The 15,285-nt window shown below is 57.5% G+C and overlaps 1 protein-coding gene across 1 annotated transcript in view; it reads right to left on the reverse strand.

Moving 5' to 3' along the window:
• CLIP2 (CAP-Gly domain containing linker protein 2) overlaps positions 1–7,409 on the reverse strand; it is a 75,381-nt gene extending 67,972 nt beyond the window's left edge. Inside the window, exon 1 of the mRNA XM_030300113.1 lies at positions 7,303–7,409. The gene's annotated coding sequence lies outside the window, so the exon portion shown is untranslated. The remainder of the gene's footprint in view (positions 1–7,302) is intronic.
• Between the last annotated feature and the right edge of the window lie 7,876 nt (positions 7,410–15,285).

The raw sequence follows: 15,285 nt of genomic DNA on the forward strand, positions 1-15,285 counted from the left end.
AATGAAGGAAACACAAACGCGTGGAAACGCCCTCCCTCGGCCACCACCCTCTTCCTCTCCACATCCATGGCAGCTTGTTCACACACCACAGCCGCACTCACTGGCCGGCTTGGAGCGAGCTCTGGGAAGGGCAGAAGGTTCCCAACAATTAGCATTGGGCACAGAGTGGATGCTAACCACATTTGGGTCCAATGAACAAAGAGGCAGGCAGTGAGCCCCCCATCACTGGAGGAGATCAAGCAGAGACCAAGACCTGTTCTCAGAGCAGGTATCTGCTCCAGGTGGCACAGCTGCCCCGCGAGGCTCTCCCAAACTCACACAGCTACTATTACTGTCCATAACAACACTAACCAACTATGTTGAGCACCGCCCCCCTACTCAGGGCTGGAAGGGTGACCCCATGTCCACACCACTCTCTGTCACAGAGCTTGATTCTTCACTGTGCTGGACTCAGAGCCTGTGTGAGTGCACCTGGTGTGGGGGTCCAGGTGGGATGGGCCCCCCCTCTTCTGCTGAGCTGTTCCAGCCTAAGGAGACACAGACCCACAATATCTGTTCTGTTCCACACGCCGGCCCAAGTGCTTTATAAATACTACCTCATTTAACCTCTGCAACAGCCCTGTTATGAATTCCATCCACTTTACTAGTGGGAAACTGAGGCCTGGAGTGGTCAATCGTTTGCTTAGGGTGACACAACTGATCCAATAGTAGACGTGGAATTCGAACTCGGGCCCTCTGGCCACGCAGCCTGAGTTCTTAACCACCCTTCTTGACTTCCTTTCTTGACTTCCTCAGAATCAAGACCAACTCTCCTCCTGGCACCCAGGTTGGGGGGGACAGGGCAGAGGTTTCAAGGACAAGGCCAGGAGGACACCCCCCAGCCCTGGGTGCCAAGGCCATGGCCTGTGGTCTCTCTGCCCACTAGCCTAGGCCTCGCCTGCCTCTGGCCTCATTTCCTGGGAACCCTGTCAACCAGCACCCTTCGTTCCAGCTTCCTTGAGTTTCTCATTGCTCCCTAAGACCCCTCCCCCCATCGCTCATTCTGCCAGACGCCTTCACCCTTCTTCTGTCCTTCAGCCAACTCCTGGGGCCGACTGGGTACACTCCCTGTATCATGTCCCCCACGCCTCCTCGGGAGATGGGGATTCTTGGGCAGGAGCCAGTGTGGCTCCTAGCTCATCAGCTCTCACGCACCCCTGGGGCCAGGCAGATCCCAGTGAACAGGCTGGCTGTGAGCACGAACCCTGGCTCTCAGCGGTCCACAGGGACCCTCCAGGAGGAGGCTTAGAAAGATCAGAAGGCAGAGTTACCTGGGTAGCTCAGTCGGTTAAGCATCCAACTTTGGCTCAGGTCATAATCTCATGGTTCGTGAGTTCAAGCCCCAAGTCGGGCTCTGTGCTGACAGCTCAGAGCCTGGAGCCTGCTTCGGATTCTGGATCTCCGTCTTTCTTTGCCCCTCCTCCACTCACACTTGCTTGTTCTCTCTCTCAATTTCTCTCAAAAATAAACAAATATTTTTTAAAAATTTAAAGATACAGGGGCACCTAGGTGGCTCAGTCGGTTAAGTGTCCGACTCTTGGTTTCGTCTCAAGTCATGATCTCGGGGTTTCATGAGTTTGAGCCCCACATTGGGCTGTGCGCTGATGGTATGGAGCCTGCTTGGGATTTTCTCTCTCTCTGTCCCTCCCCTGCTCACGCTGTCTGTCTCTTTCAAGACAAATAAATAAACTTTAAAAAAAAAAATTTAAAGAAAGGAAGATCAGAAGGCAGCCGCTCTCACCCTCTACCTTCTGGACCAAGGGCCATACCAGGACCACAATGGCTGGCAGCCCGACCCTTAGGCTTTAGTGGTATATACAGCAGCGCTCACAGGAGCGAGGTGACAATACAACCGCTCAAAATACCTGCCTCGCCCTCAGATCAGGCTACTAGAAAGCTCAGAGGCAAGTTACCTGCCACGGAAGGTACGGCAGCCCCTCCAGCTTCATTTGATTTTTGCCTCCCCGGCTTTGCTCTTTACCCCAGTCATTTTCATCTCGTTAAGGGGCGTTTACCTTTGCGAATCATCTCCAGCCCTCTGGAGTCACACAAAGAACACACAAGACCCTCTCGGATGTCTCCCCTCCTCCGCCCTGAGCTCCTGGTACTGGGCACAACCCCTGGCACAGAAACTGAAGTGTGAGCTGTGTCGGAGAACCAACGAATTTATGCAAGGAACAGTCCACAGTAGAAAAGGGAACAGCCTGAGCAGAATGAGGACACAAGGCAGCAAAACACCCCCGGGCACCAAATGCTGCTCCCTCCCTCGTGGCAGCGTCCAGCTTCACACTTGACTTAGGGTGACACGCTTGTGGGACCACAAGTGACTTAGGGACCACACGAGTGGTGGGCTTTAGGCTGAGAACTCCAGGCTGGAAAAACAGGGACTCCTTGTGAGCCTGAAAGCCCACCCCCTCGTGGCAAAGAGGCCACGAGGGTGAAAAGGGATGTGTGCAGAGCAGGTGTTTTCCTGGGCAGAGTCAAAGGCAGATTCCAGGGATGTACCAAGAGCTGCCCAGGGAAGACAGAAGCATTAGGTGGACAAGGGCCCCAATTTACACCTTGTTGATAAAAACCACCTGACATGCTCTGCTTTCTATTTTTTTTTTAAATGCTTATTTATTATTTTGAAAGAGAGAGAGAGACAGAGCACAAGTGGAGGAGGGGCAGAGAGAGACAGAGAGGGAGACACAGAATCCGAAGCAAACTCCAGGCTCCAAGCTGTCAGCACAGAGCCTGACGAGGGGCTTGAACCCACGGACCGTGAGATCGTGACCTGAGCTGAAGTTGGCCGCTTAACCAACGGAGCCACCCAGGCGTCCCATCAGCTTTCTATTCAGAAGGGACACACTTCATTGTCGTTTTCAAGCATTTCCTTTGAGATCCTGAGTTTTGTATTCCTGTTTCTGTGCATCGACCCTGGCAGCCCTGGAAGGGGGTGGTGGGACAGGGTGGGCAGTGGGGTGGCCCAGGTCTCCAGGTCCTGAAGGGAGGAGCCTCATCTGCTCCTGAGCCAGGGCTGGGGGTGGGGAGGGCACCCTCGGTCCCCACGCCGGCCAGGCTGGGCCACTCCAGCTACTCCCAAGAAATGCCGCTGCCTAGAGGTGGAGACCGCAGTGGAGACCGCAGTTAACTGGCTCTGGGTCCGCCTCTCCCGTCAGATCCAGTTTTCCAGGCTAGCAATGCCCCGCTCACCCGTCCTCCCCCAGCACACACCACGTGGGCATCCTCCAGCGGCTGACACTGTAGTTGGTGCCCGGCACCGTTTCCCCGCCCCCACCCCCAGCCCCAGAGATCACGTGGCCTGCCGCCCACCAGCTGGGCGCCCAAGCCGGTGCCGGGTTGGTCTCTCCAGCACCCCAAGACTGAGGGGAGTGCCCACAGGAGGTCCTGTGGCCTCAAGCTAAAGCCCCCATTCAGGGCAGTCACATCAGCAACCCAGAGAGACACAGCCTACCAGGAGAGAAGATGAGAGGCAGAGAAAATGAAACCGCAGTCCAGAAAAGAGGAAAACCAGAGGAGGGGCTGTCTGCCAGCATCCCAGGTCCTGGGGGAGCCGGGCGGCCTGCAACTGTTTGCTGCAGAAGTTTCCTTTCCCTCCGAACTCTCCTTTCACTTAACCTAATTGGAGAAGCTTCCTGTTCCCCTGTAAGAAAATAATCCCGAAGACGTGGGTCAGGGCCCTCCCTGCTCACCAAGCCACGCCCACCGCTCCCAGCTCATGAAGGCTGAGACAGCCTGGGTGGGTGGGGAGAGCCGGCCTGGAAGCCGAGGCACAGCCAGCTGGGGGGGGCCAGGAGCCAGAAAGTGCTCGGACTTTGCACTTGGGCAACCGGGGTGGTGTCTGAGGAAGGCACGGCCCAAACCAGGCTTTAGTGAAACGCACATGGCAGCGTGTCCCCCAGGCACCCGGTAGGTGCTTGACGCACGAAAGGCCAACAGGGAAACCTCTCTGTGCCCCGACGTCCTCATCTGTAAAATGCAGGCAGCATCGTGAAGATATCCACAAACGGAAACACGCATTTAGAGAGCTCGCCGACGGTTCCTGGCACAGAGTAAGCCCTCGGTATGTGTTGTTTTCTTAAAAACCTACACGAAAGCTGGGGTTCCCCATCCCCCTCAAGAGCCATCAGGCAGGTGGTACGGTCTGAACGTTTGTGACTACCCCCCCCAACCTCCACATTCATATGTTGAAACCTAAGCCCCAATGTGATGTTTGTCAGGAGGCCAGGGGCCTTGGGAGGTGACAGGGTCAGGAGGGAGGGGCCCTCCAGGACAGGATCAGTGTCCTCATAAAAGGGACCTCGGACCGTTCCGCAGCCCTTTCTGCCGTGTGTGAATACAGGAAGTGTGCGACCCGGAAGAGGGCCTCCCCTGGAACATGCTGGCACCCTGATCTTGGACTTCCAGACTCCAGAACCGTGAGAAATCAATTTCTGCTGGGTATAAGCCACCTGGTCCGTGGTATTTTGTCACCGCCGCTTAGATGAGGCCGGCAGGGAACCAGCAGGGTCAGGAAGGCCGCTGGCCCCTCCTCTGAGCACGGAAGCAGAGGTGCGGGGAGAGGGCATCAGGAGGGCAGGGTCAACCTTCAGGGTGGCGGGCCCAGGGAGGGGACACCAGGAGGGAACTGTCCCCCACGTCAAGGACCAGAATGGAGGGGGCAGCTCTGGGAGGAGGCCGCGGTGAGCGGCCAACAGGCAGGCACGGCTGCCCCAGCACGGACACAAGCTGGGGGACGGGACGAGCCACGTGTGTGTGGACGGCAGCTATGTGGGTAGAGCAGCGATGAACACTGGTCACCCGCCCTGTCATAGCGCACGTACTTCACACACATCCATCCGTTCGGTTCTCACAACAACCCTAAAAGGTGGATACCATAAGCACCCTCACTTTATAGACAGGGAAACTGAGGCAGAGAGGTGCAGTGACTTATCAGAGGTCACACAGCTAGGAAGGAACAGAGCTGGAATCTGAACCCAGGCTGTCAGGTGCCAGCATCTAAACGCTTAACCGCCAAATCAGGCAGCAGATACTGCAGGGGGGTTGGTACCTCTGTGGGTGGGTCGCCCTCCTTGGGAGTTTGAGCTCCGGGTGCAGAATTCCAGAGAGCACCTTCCCAGCCTGCCGGGTGCACCTAGAAGCTTGCTGGTGCAAAAGCTCATGTGAGCCGAGGCTCTTCCCAGGTTCCCTCTGCAAGGTCCCTGCCTTTGAAGCTCCACTCCAACCCTCCCCCCTCCACCTGAGCCCATACCCCAACGTCTCTCCTGGGCCAGACACTGCGGGTGCCAGCGCAATCTGGGCTTATAGCCCCTGGAGGAAGGTGCCTGGCCACCCCTTCCACCCCCACCCCCCCGCCCCTCCATGTGCAAAAGTAGAAGGGACAGGGGCACCCGGGTGGCTCCGTCGGTTGAGCTGCCGACTTCGGCTCAGGTCATGATCTCACAGCTCGTGAGTTCGTGCCCCACATCGGGCTCTGTGCTGACCGCTCAGAACCTGAAGCCTGCTTTCGATTCTGTGTCTTCCTCTCTCTCTGCCCCTCCCCTGCTTGTGCTCTGTCTCTCTCTCCTCTCTCTCTCAAAAATACATAAGCATTAGGGGCGCCTGGGTGGCTCCCTCGGTTAAGCGTCCGACTTCCGCTCAGGTCATGATCTCACCGTCCGTGAGTTCGAGCCCCCCGTCAGGCTCTGTGCCGACAGCTCAGAGCCTGGAGCCTGCTTCGGATTCTGTGTCTCCCTCTCTCTCTGCCCCTCCCCTGCTCATGCTCTCTCTCTGTCTCAAAAATAAATAAAAACATTTAAAAATAAATAAACATTAAAAAAAATTTTTTTTTTAAAGTAGAAGAGACAGAACAATCCCTTCCCTCAAACCCCATGCCCCAATCACCTAAATCCTTTACTGTTCCTCCTTCCCATCAGCCACGAGGCCTCCTTTTAGGACTCCAAGCACTTACCCCCACTACTTCTCCTGCCTGAAGCTCTTGTGTGGCATCCTGGCAGCAAACTTATGCACGGTGCCCCCATCAAGCTTCCTGCTCCACCCCATCCTCCAGGCGTCCCTCCTCTGTATTTCCAGCTACCCCACCAAGGCACTCATCAAGCAAGCCACCAAGACTTGCAGGGCTGTGCCCTTTGGGGGCAGCGAGGCCCCTGTTCTGTGTACCTGCCAGCTCCTGGCAGTGCTGGGCCAGGTGACAGCAGCTGGATGAATGAAGGGCTCATTGTTTACATTACAACTGGTGAGGAGTCTTGCCCCACGTGGTGTTCCCTGCACTCTCCTCCTCCTCTGCCAGCAGCCCTAGGCCACTGCTACCCCCACTAACCTCCCTTGGGCATCTTACAGGGGTGAGGACATCTCCCCCCTCATATTGGAGAAGCGGGGTATCCAAGGTTGGGAACGCGCTGCTGGGTGTGTGACTCCCCCCCCCCCAAGGTGCCCCCTCTGTCCGTCCTTCCCAGGGTGGGGCCAAGGCCTGCGTGGCAGTGCCCAGTGGGCACCCGCCCCGCCCAAGCCCCGCCTGAAGGGCCCAAACGGGCGCGCCCTGGAGGCCCAGCAGAGCATCTCGGTGGCGATGGCCCCTCCCTGTGGGGAGGGCAGAAAATCTGCTGCCTCACCAGCTACCAGCGCCAGCCTGGGGGGGCACCCCTGGCGGGATGCCGCCCCGCCCCAGTCTCCCCCAATATCCCCTCCACCATGCACTTCGACCAAGTTTTGCAAAGGGAATCGGCCGGGCGACCCCAGCCGGCGGGGCGGGGGCTCCGTGTTCTCCCAGACCCGGGGTCTGGAAAAGGGGGCTGTATGGCCGCGCCCACCGGGCTGTGCCCCCCCCCCCATTCCCCCACCGCCTGGGAGCTGAGAGAGCCCTGCGGCGCGTCCGGCCTCCCGGCGCTGCCCTTGAGAGCCGGGACAGGCAGCCCCCACAACAGATGTGCCGAACCCCAGTCTGCGGATGCGGGCGCCGACGGTGCCGGAGATGCCTTCACCGAAGGGACTCGCAGCCCGGGAAACACCCCCCCCCCCACCAACGCCAGCAGCGTCCTCTCCTCGCCTGCGGGCGACAGGGAAGTTGGGGGTGCACGGGGAGCAGCTCCCGCTCACGCCCACCCGCCGGCCCCCGGCCCTCCGGCCTCTCCCACGCCCCGACAATGCCTGCGGGCGGCCGCCCCGCTGCAGCTCAGGCCGGGCCGCCGCCGCCTCCCGCATCCCTCGCTTCTTTGTTGCCCGGCGAGCCCCCTCCCCCGGGGGCCCTCCGGCCGCTCCTACCTGCGCCCCTCCGGCTGCGGGCTGCGCTGCGGGAGGCCCGGCGCCCGGCCTCCTCCGCTCCCGGCCCGGACGCCGCGGGGGGAGAGGATGCTGCGGCCCCTCCCCGCGCGCCGCTGCCCACCGGCCGCAGCCCCTCCCGGGGCCGGGGCTCCGCGCTCGCGCTCCGGGCCCGGGCCACGCTCCGCGGCCGCAGCCGCAGCCGCGTCCGGGCGGCGGCGGCGGGAAGGCGGGAGGCGCGGATCGAGCAGCCCCGGCCGCCGCCTGCGCGCCCCGCGGCCGAGCCGAGCCGAGCCGAGCTGAGCGGGAGCGGAGCGAGCGGCCCGGCTCCGGGAGGGAACAAAAGGGGCCGGCGCTGGGGCGGGCGCGGGAGGGCGGGGCCTGGCGCGGCGGGGGTCAGGCGCGCGTTCACGTGGCCTCGCGTTTCTCCGGCCGCCGCGCCGCGCCGCAAGCGGGCGGGCGGGCGGAAAACGCTGCCGTATACCTTGTCCTCCGCCGGAGGCAGTCAGTTGTGGGGCGTCTGGGGTGCGCCCACACCCGCCTCGGCGATGGTCACCTATCGACGCCGAAATCGTGTTGATGCTCGGCTCACGAGGCTATCTCAGACCATTGGGAGAGATGCAAACTCGAGATGCTGGGAGAGATGGGGAGGAGCTTCCCCGGAAGGCTTCACGGAGGAGGTGACATTTGAACTGGACAGGAACTGATGAGGAGGGGATGATGTAGCCGGTAGAGCCGAGCTGAGAACTCCAGGTCTTACTGAGCTGTCCTGAGGCCAAGGCAGGTTGGGGGGGAAAGGCACTGGGGTCTTGGTGATACACTCCCAACTTGTTATTGGAAAAAGTGATACTCAAGACCCAGATGAATATTACACCCTCCTCCCCGGAGTAAGACCCGTCTCCTGGGGTATCAGAGGAGTTGACACAGCTGCCAGCCCCCCCCCACACACCCCGGGGGGGGGGGGGGACAGAGGTTAAGTGGCAGCCCAGGAGCAAGAAATATCGGACTCCCGACACCCATAGGTGCTTGCACTGTGACTGGCCTCTGTGCCTCTGTGCCACCTTCCCCGGCCTTGATAAGCTAACTTCGGAGCCATTGCCCTTAGTTCTACCTGTAATGCCCTTGTCCCCTTCTCTATTTGACAAATCATCCTTCCCTTTCAAAGCCCAGCTCAAATTCACCTCCATTTCCCTTGAGCATGAGAAGGTGGGTGTGTGGAGGAAGGTTGTGGTCCACACAGTGACACTGACTCCAAGGAGGACAGGCAGGCACCAGGCAGTCTTCTTCATGTCCCCTAAGGCACCCAGTCCTGTGCCTGGCCGAGGGTAGACAACGACACCTGAATGAATGAATTGGTTCAGTTACCACCACCATCCCTCCACTGCTCTGGTATCCATCATCTTTGAGAAATGAGTTAACCTCTTAAGAGTTTTTTTTAATGTCTATTTATTTATTTTGAGAAAGAGAGAGCACACATGTGCAAGCAGGGGAGAGACAGAGAGAGAGAGGGAGAGAGAGACTCCCAAGCAGGCTCCACGTTGTCAGCGCAGAGCCCAGTGTGGGACTTGAACTCGCAAATCACGAGACCATGACCTGAGCCGAAATCAAGAGTTGGATGCTTAACCCACTGAGCCACCAGGCGCCCCAAGGCCAGAGGTTTCCCAAGCTTTTAAGGACACGCAGGCCTTCGAAACTTTGAACCCTGGGGAGGATCTCCCAGAAATGTACAATACACACATGCACATACACGTGTGCGCGCGCACACACACACACACACACACATTCATGCACATACATATACACACAGAGTTTTGCAGACAGGTTCAGGCAATTCACAGACTCCCTTGGATCCCCACCTGGTCCATACACCCAGGTTCTAGGGTAGAGAGCTCAGAAAAGATGGGGGTGAGTGCATCAGGGGGGCGGGGGGCAGGGTGTAGTAAAGAGTATGATTTACCCAAATGAGTGGGTTTCTGGCCCAGATCAAATGTCACCTGTATTCTGGGGGCACTTCTCCCTTCTTTGACACATACAGCTTCTGGAACCAGGAAAATGGCCAAAGTTCCCAGGACATCAACCCACCAGAAATAGACCAAGAAGGTTCCCTGTTGGAAACTAAACCATTTAGTCCAACCCCTCCTTCCACAGGTGGATAAACTGAGGTCTAAAGAGAGGCAGGAGGGGCGCCTGGGTGGCTCAGCTGGTTGGGCGTCCGACTTCACCTCAGGTCATGATCTCGCAGTTTGTGGGTTCGAGCCCCGCGTCAGGCTCTGTGCTGACAGCTTGGAGCCTGGAGCCTATTTCGGATTCTGTGTCTTCCTCTCTCTCTGCTCCTCCCCCACTCATGCTCTGTCTCTCTCGCTCCTTCAAAAAAAAAAAAAAAAAGAGGCAGGAATAATAATAATAATAATAATAATAATAATAATAATAATAATAAAGAGAGGCAGGGATTTATCCAGGTCACAAGGTCCTGCTGTGATGCATTTGAGCTCCCCTGTGCCTGTCGGGGTTCAGCCACCCCCTCTTGCCTTCCACCCACCCCTGACCCCCCACCAGCCCCTCCCTCACTTACAGCCCCCAGTGCTATTCAGACCAACAGTGCACACAGAGTACTAGCTTCCTCAGCCTCGGACTCCGAGGGTGGAGTTGCAAAGGGGCAACTCACCTGGGCCAGCACCACCTTCTGCCCTTACTGCTGCCACGCTTGTTCTAGATGAGAAAAGATACTTTCTCTCTCCCGGGAGCTTGGATTGGGGTTTGCTGCTTCCTGCAGCCACGTGAATGCTGTAGATGTACAGGGTGGAGCTGGGCAAGATGCCCCGGGGCATCAGGCCTGGGGTGGGGCTGGTGTGGGGGGTGAGGACCAGGGGAGGAGAGCCCTCCCAGCTGACCTCTCAGGCAGGGCTTTGTCTCCCCAGAAAGCGCTGATTTGGCCATTTTCTTGCTGACACTGGCCCTGACTGGCAGCCCACAGGATGGGGTGGGGGGAGGAGGGGTAGGTGGGGGGGGCTTTCATAGGAAGAGCACATTGGGAATAAGAGGGGGGCCAGGGCAGAGCCAAGAGAGGCCGGACTGCCCAGCAGGTTGCTGCCTCTCTGCTGCACTTTTTTACTGTTTGAATCTTGAGGATCAACACCACATCGGTCGTGATGGAATATTTTACAGCCTCTGAATTGCTTATTCTACTAGGAATTTGTAACAACGGTCCTATATTTAGGTCAGTTGAAAAATGCATGTCACATACACCTGAAACTGACATAATCCTGTGAAGTTAATTATACTTCAATTTTTTTTTTTAATCACATCATAAAACCCTGGGTGTGGTAGACTTTCAACCTTGTCACCTACAGAGGGAAAAACTGGTAACCCTGGTGGGCTTTGGAGGGGAGAGGGATCTCTGAGATATTTCTCTCCCCTTTTCTGTTATTTTTCTACAATCAACATGTGTTACTTAACTAACAAAAGAAATTTAAACACCAACCCGCTTCTGTTAAGATGATTGTTTGGATGTTGTGTTTCTGCTAAAAACACAAAAAAATGATTGTTTGGATGCTGTCTCGGCAGCCTCGGGCTGGGAGTGACATCACCATGGAGATATCAGCTGAGGCCATCCCTCTGAAGGCCACACCCTGTCTTGCAAACACGTGGACTTTCTTTGCCTTCCCTCCCAGAGAATCACAGCACCTCCCTCCGGGTTGATACGGCCCCTTAGTGTAAGGAGCCCAGCAGCTACTGGAGACTGGAGTGCTTCTCTCTGTTGGGGGTTTCCAAGTTCTGGGGGCTTTGTCCGGGCGGCCTCCCTGATTTCCTGAGGACAGATGGTAAACCAAGGCTGGCCGAGTGAACAAAAAGCTGGCATTGCTGAGTACTGATTATCTACTGAGTAGATTTCAAGCGAAGAACTGTGCTTGGGTTGCAGAAATAAAGGAAGAGGGACCCCTTGGAGGAGGAGAAAGGGAGTTTCTCCAGAGCTATATAGTAAAGGAGTCCGCCCCATCACTCGTGTTTTTGCAAAGACTCCAGGCGGGCAGGGGGCAGGAGAGCCTCAGAGTGGGCAAAAGGGAAGATGTCTGGATGGGAGGCTGTTAGCACAGGGAAGCTGCAGGCAGGATAACTTGAATCGGGATGTATGTCACCACTGTGACCGGTGAGGGGAACGTCGGTGAGGCTTTTTCTGGCTGGTCCTGAGCTGGTGGTGGAGGCAAAGATTCAGGAAGCTGGCAGTTACTGACGGAGTCCAGCCCATCTGGGGCCGATCACTACGGGGGTTAATCATTTGTCTTCCCGGACCGCAGGGTGCAAATTGTGGGTTGCTTCATTTTCATATGTGGTCTGGCCGTTGTATTTAGAGAGGAGGAAAACGAGTCACAGAGAGGTTAAGGGACAGGCCCAAGGCCACACAGCTCCTGGGTGCAAGGTTGGCCAGGCCTCCGGGCTTCAGTGCTGGGCGTAGAGAGAGCAGAGAGAGGCCACCTTGAACTCTGATGTGAGCTCTGCCACCTTCCGGCCTTGTGACCCGCAGCAGGCAGCCTGGGAAACCGGTCCCTCAGAGCCACACTGAGAGGGACCTCTGCATGCAATGTGCCAGTTCCATGTGCACCTGCTGAGGGCCTACTGTGTGCTCTCTCTACTGCTTACTGTATGCCGTGCATGGGTCTAAGCAACTGAGAGCCTGTAAACTTGTGTCGTCCTCAGGATGCCCCGGGAGCAGGGTCTGTTTCTGGCCCCGTTTACAGACGAGGGTCTGACACAGGTTCACAGGGCAGGTAGGGAGCAGCGCTGTGTGGAACCCAGGGCCCCCGGGGCCCAGACTTGATGTTTTAGTGCCCGCACTTCCTGCCCCTCGGACAAAGTAGAGACTGAAGGGACAGCAGGGGCGCCTGATGAGGTGAGTTGCTTTTCCTTGGGTGACTCCTGAATGGGCTTCTCCAATGCGGGGGGGTGGGGGAGACTTTGGGAATGGGGGAACGAGGAGGGCACAGGCCACCCCTCGTGGGAGGATGACATCAGTACTCACCAAGAGTCAGGTAAATGCCTGTCTCAGGGCTTTGCTGCTGGGTGGTTCCTGATGAGGCAGAGAAGAGGCCCCAGGTGCCTCCGGCCTCCACTCCTCCTGGAGTTACTTGGGTCCCAAGCTGGGCCAGCCGCCTGGTCTCCTCTTGCCGAGGAAAGTTTCTAGAAGGTGCCGGCTGCAGGGCCCCTGGGCAGTCCCTTGGTTTCCAGCTTTCACAGCTGTTATTCCTCATTCCTCTCTCCTCCTCCTTGTCCCCAAGTGTGGACATCTGGGCCTCGCGTCACACCCTGGGGGCGTGTTTATTCTGTGTTTCTGCGAGCCTCTTGCCTGGGGAGACCGCCAGTGTCTTTCTCCCTGGGACACTGCCCACTGGCCTTTACTCCCCCCCACCAGGGCTTGCCCACCCCCTCACAAGTGGCCCGGGTCCAAGGGGACGTCTCCTTGGGGTCCCTTTGAGTTCTTCGGAGAAGTCATACCGATCACCCATCACCCGCGCCAAAAACACGAAACCGGAGACCAGCAGGAATGTTACCCGTTTGTTACTTCACCACGAAAAGCCGCTGGGAAATGTGCTGTCACCATTTCCTGTAAGAAAGGGTGTTTGGGCACCAGGAAAAGGTGAGAGCATCCTTTTGGAATAAAGGACGGCCCTTTAAGTACCTCTAGCTTTCTGGAAAACTCTTGTTCTGTTCACTTTGCTGCTGATGGGGGAACACTTGGTCAAAGTTGACAGCCGTTCCCGGAACGTTTGGGACCGGTGTCCTGTGGAGGGTGCACACTCCAGCTTGGAGGGCCCAGGGCGGTGACTTTCCTGGTCCCACCCCAATCCTGGTGTTCTCAGACATCTTGCTTTCCTAATGGAATTGCACTGCCCAGTCTGGCTTTTCTTAGACCCGCTCGCACATCCTTCCATTTCCCCCCTGCCTTCCGGGGCCCCTCTGAGCCTTGGATGTCGTTACGCGCGCCCCCAGCCCCCCTCCGCCACCATGTCTGCGAGCCAGATGTTTGGGGAGAAGCGAGGAGGTCATCTGTCCAAGCCCTGTTTTGCAGCAGCAGAGATAAAGTACCATTAGGCAAAGCACCATCAGGAAAGCTACCGGCCCTCTTCAAAATCGCAGTCCCTTTCTCTACAGCTTACCCTGTGGCCCCTTCATCCCACAGATGTGGTCCAGGTGTGTATAAAATACAAAAACTACCACTCTCATTCAAACTGCAGTTGGCCCAGCAATGAAACCCCTTTTACTGCTTTAAATCCTGTGGCCCCTTTTCCGCCCGGCGTGTGGCTACGAAATTGCTCTACATACACAGGTGTATGTAGTATAAAATGGTTTTTGACGTTTATGCATTTTAAAAAGAAATTTTTTTTTACATTTTTTATCTATTTTTGAGAGACAGGGAGACAGAGCACAAGTGGGGGAGGGGCAGAGAGAGAATGAGACATGGGATCCGAAGCAGGCTCCAGGCTCCGAGACGTCAGCACAGAGCCCGACGCGGGGCTCAAACCCACAAACTGCGAGATCATGACCTGAGCCGATGTCGGACGCCCAACCGACAGAGCCACCCAGGTGCCCCAACGTTTATGCATTTTTGAGAGACAGAGAGACAGAGTGTGAGCAGAGGAGGGGCAGAGAGAGAAAGAGAGAGACAGAATCTGAAGCAGGCTCCAGGCTCCGAGCTGTCAGCACAGAGCCCGACGCGGGGCTCGAACCCACGAACTGTGAGATCATGACCTGAGCTGAAGTCGGCCGCTTAACCGCCTGAGCCATCCAGGCGCCCCCAGGTATACAAGGTATAAAGTAATAGGAGCTCTGACGGAATTATGGGCAGGATGCTTCGGGCTGCATCTAATTCTCAAAGGCAGCTTCCTGGAGGAGGTGACAGCCTGGATGTGTCTCCCAGGATAAGTGGGTGGCAGGCAGCGGGGGCAGCCTCAGGGTGACGTTGGGAGGAATCTTAAGGCGCTCAGGAGGCAGGGACACAAGGAAACCAGGGCTCAGATGAGGGCCGAGGGGCGGCCGGCCTGGTCAGCGAGGGCCTCATAACGGCAGGGCTGCGGAGGTGGACTTTTTTCTAAGGGCAACAGGGAGCCCTGAAGGGTTCTAAGCAGGGGAAGGACATGAATTTTAGGCCTGAAGCCTGGCTCCCTAGGCCTCCTAGGAGGAGGAACACGGCGGTCAAGGACAAGGGGCTGGGGCAGAGGCCCTGTGGACAGACAGGCAAGGTCACTGGCATGCCTGGCATCCCTGGCAGGGACTGGGCTGTGAAAAAGAACATCATCGAGGATGGGACCCCCCCCCCCCAACGCTCTGGGCTCCCAGCTCCTCTCAGCAAGAGGAAGCCCCCCCGGCCCCTGATGCCTGTAGGCGGGGGAGGGTTTTGCTCCCCGCAGTTCGGGTGAAGGGTGGGCTCCAGCTGCCTAAGAAAGCTCCCAGGGGTCCGGGCAGTAATTAGCCCAGCCCGGCAGGTGGGGACAAGGACACCCTTGTTTTTCCAAGCCTGCTGCCCTGCCCTGACAATCCGCATTCTCCCAGCTCCTGAAGGGGTGTCGTGTTAGAATCCCACTCTCTGGGCACAGAGCTCCCTGACTCAGGAACGGAGGCTGGACCCAAAGAAAAGCGGTTCCCCAAACAGGGATGCTTCGGGGGGGGGGGGGGGGGGAGGGTCCAGATCGGGTGTGGGGAGCACCCCGCTGGGAATCCCTCTGGCGCTGTGGTACCGATGCAGTAACATGGATGTAGTTATGATGTGACCCTGGACGAGGGCCTCATGGCCCAGCCTCAGTCTTCTTGTCTGCAAAATGGGAATGACTGGTGTCTGTCCTTTCATGTTGGTGGGGTAGGAGGGGCAGAAGCAGAGAAGGTAGTCTGGAGCGGGTCAGCGCTGATCAAGGATGTGGCAAGGGACAGGGGAAGCGGCCGAAACAAACTTTTCTTCTCTGGCAGGAGGGAGGGTGTCTGTGAATGTCATCAGCA

The sequence above is a fragment of the Lynx canadensis genome, chromosome E3 (genome assembly GCF_007474595.2).
Source record: "Lynx canadensis isolate LIC74 chromosome E3, mLynCan4.pri.v2, whole genome shotgun sequence".
NCBI lineage: Eukaryota > Metazoa > Chordata > Mammalia > Carnivora > Felidae > Lynx > Lynx canadensis.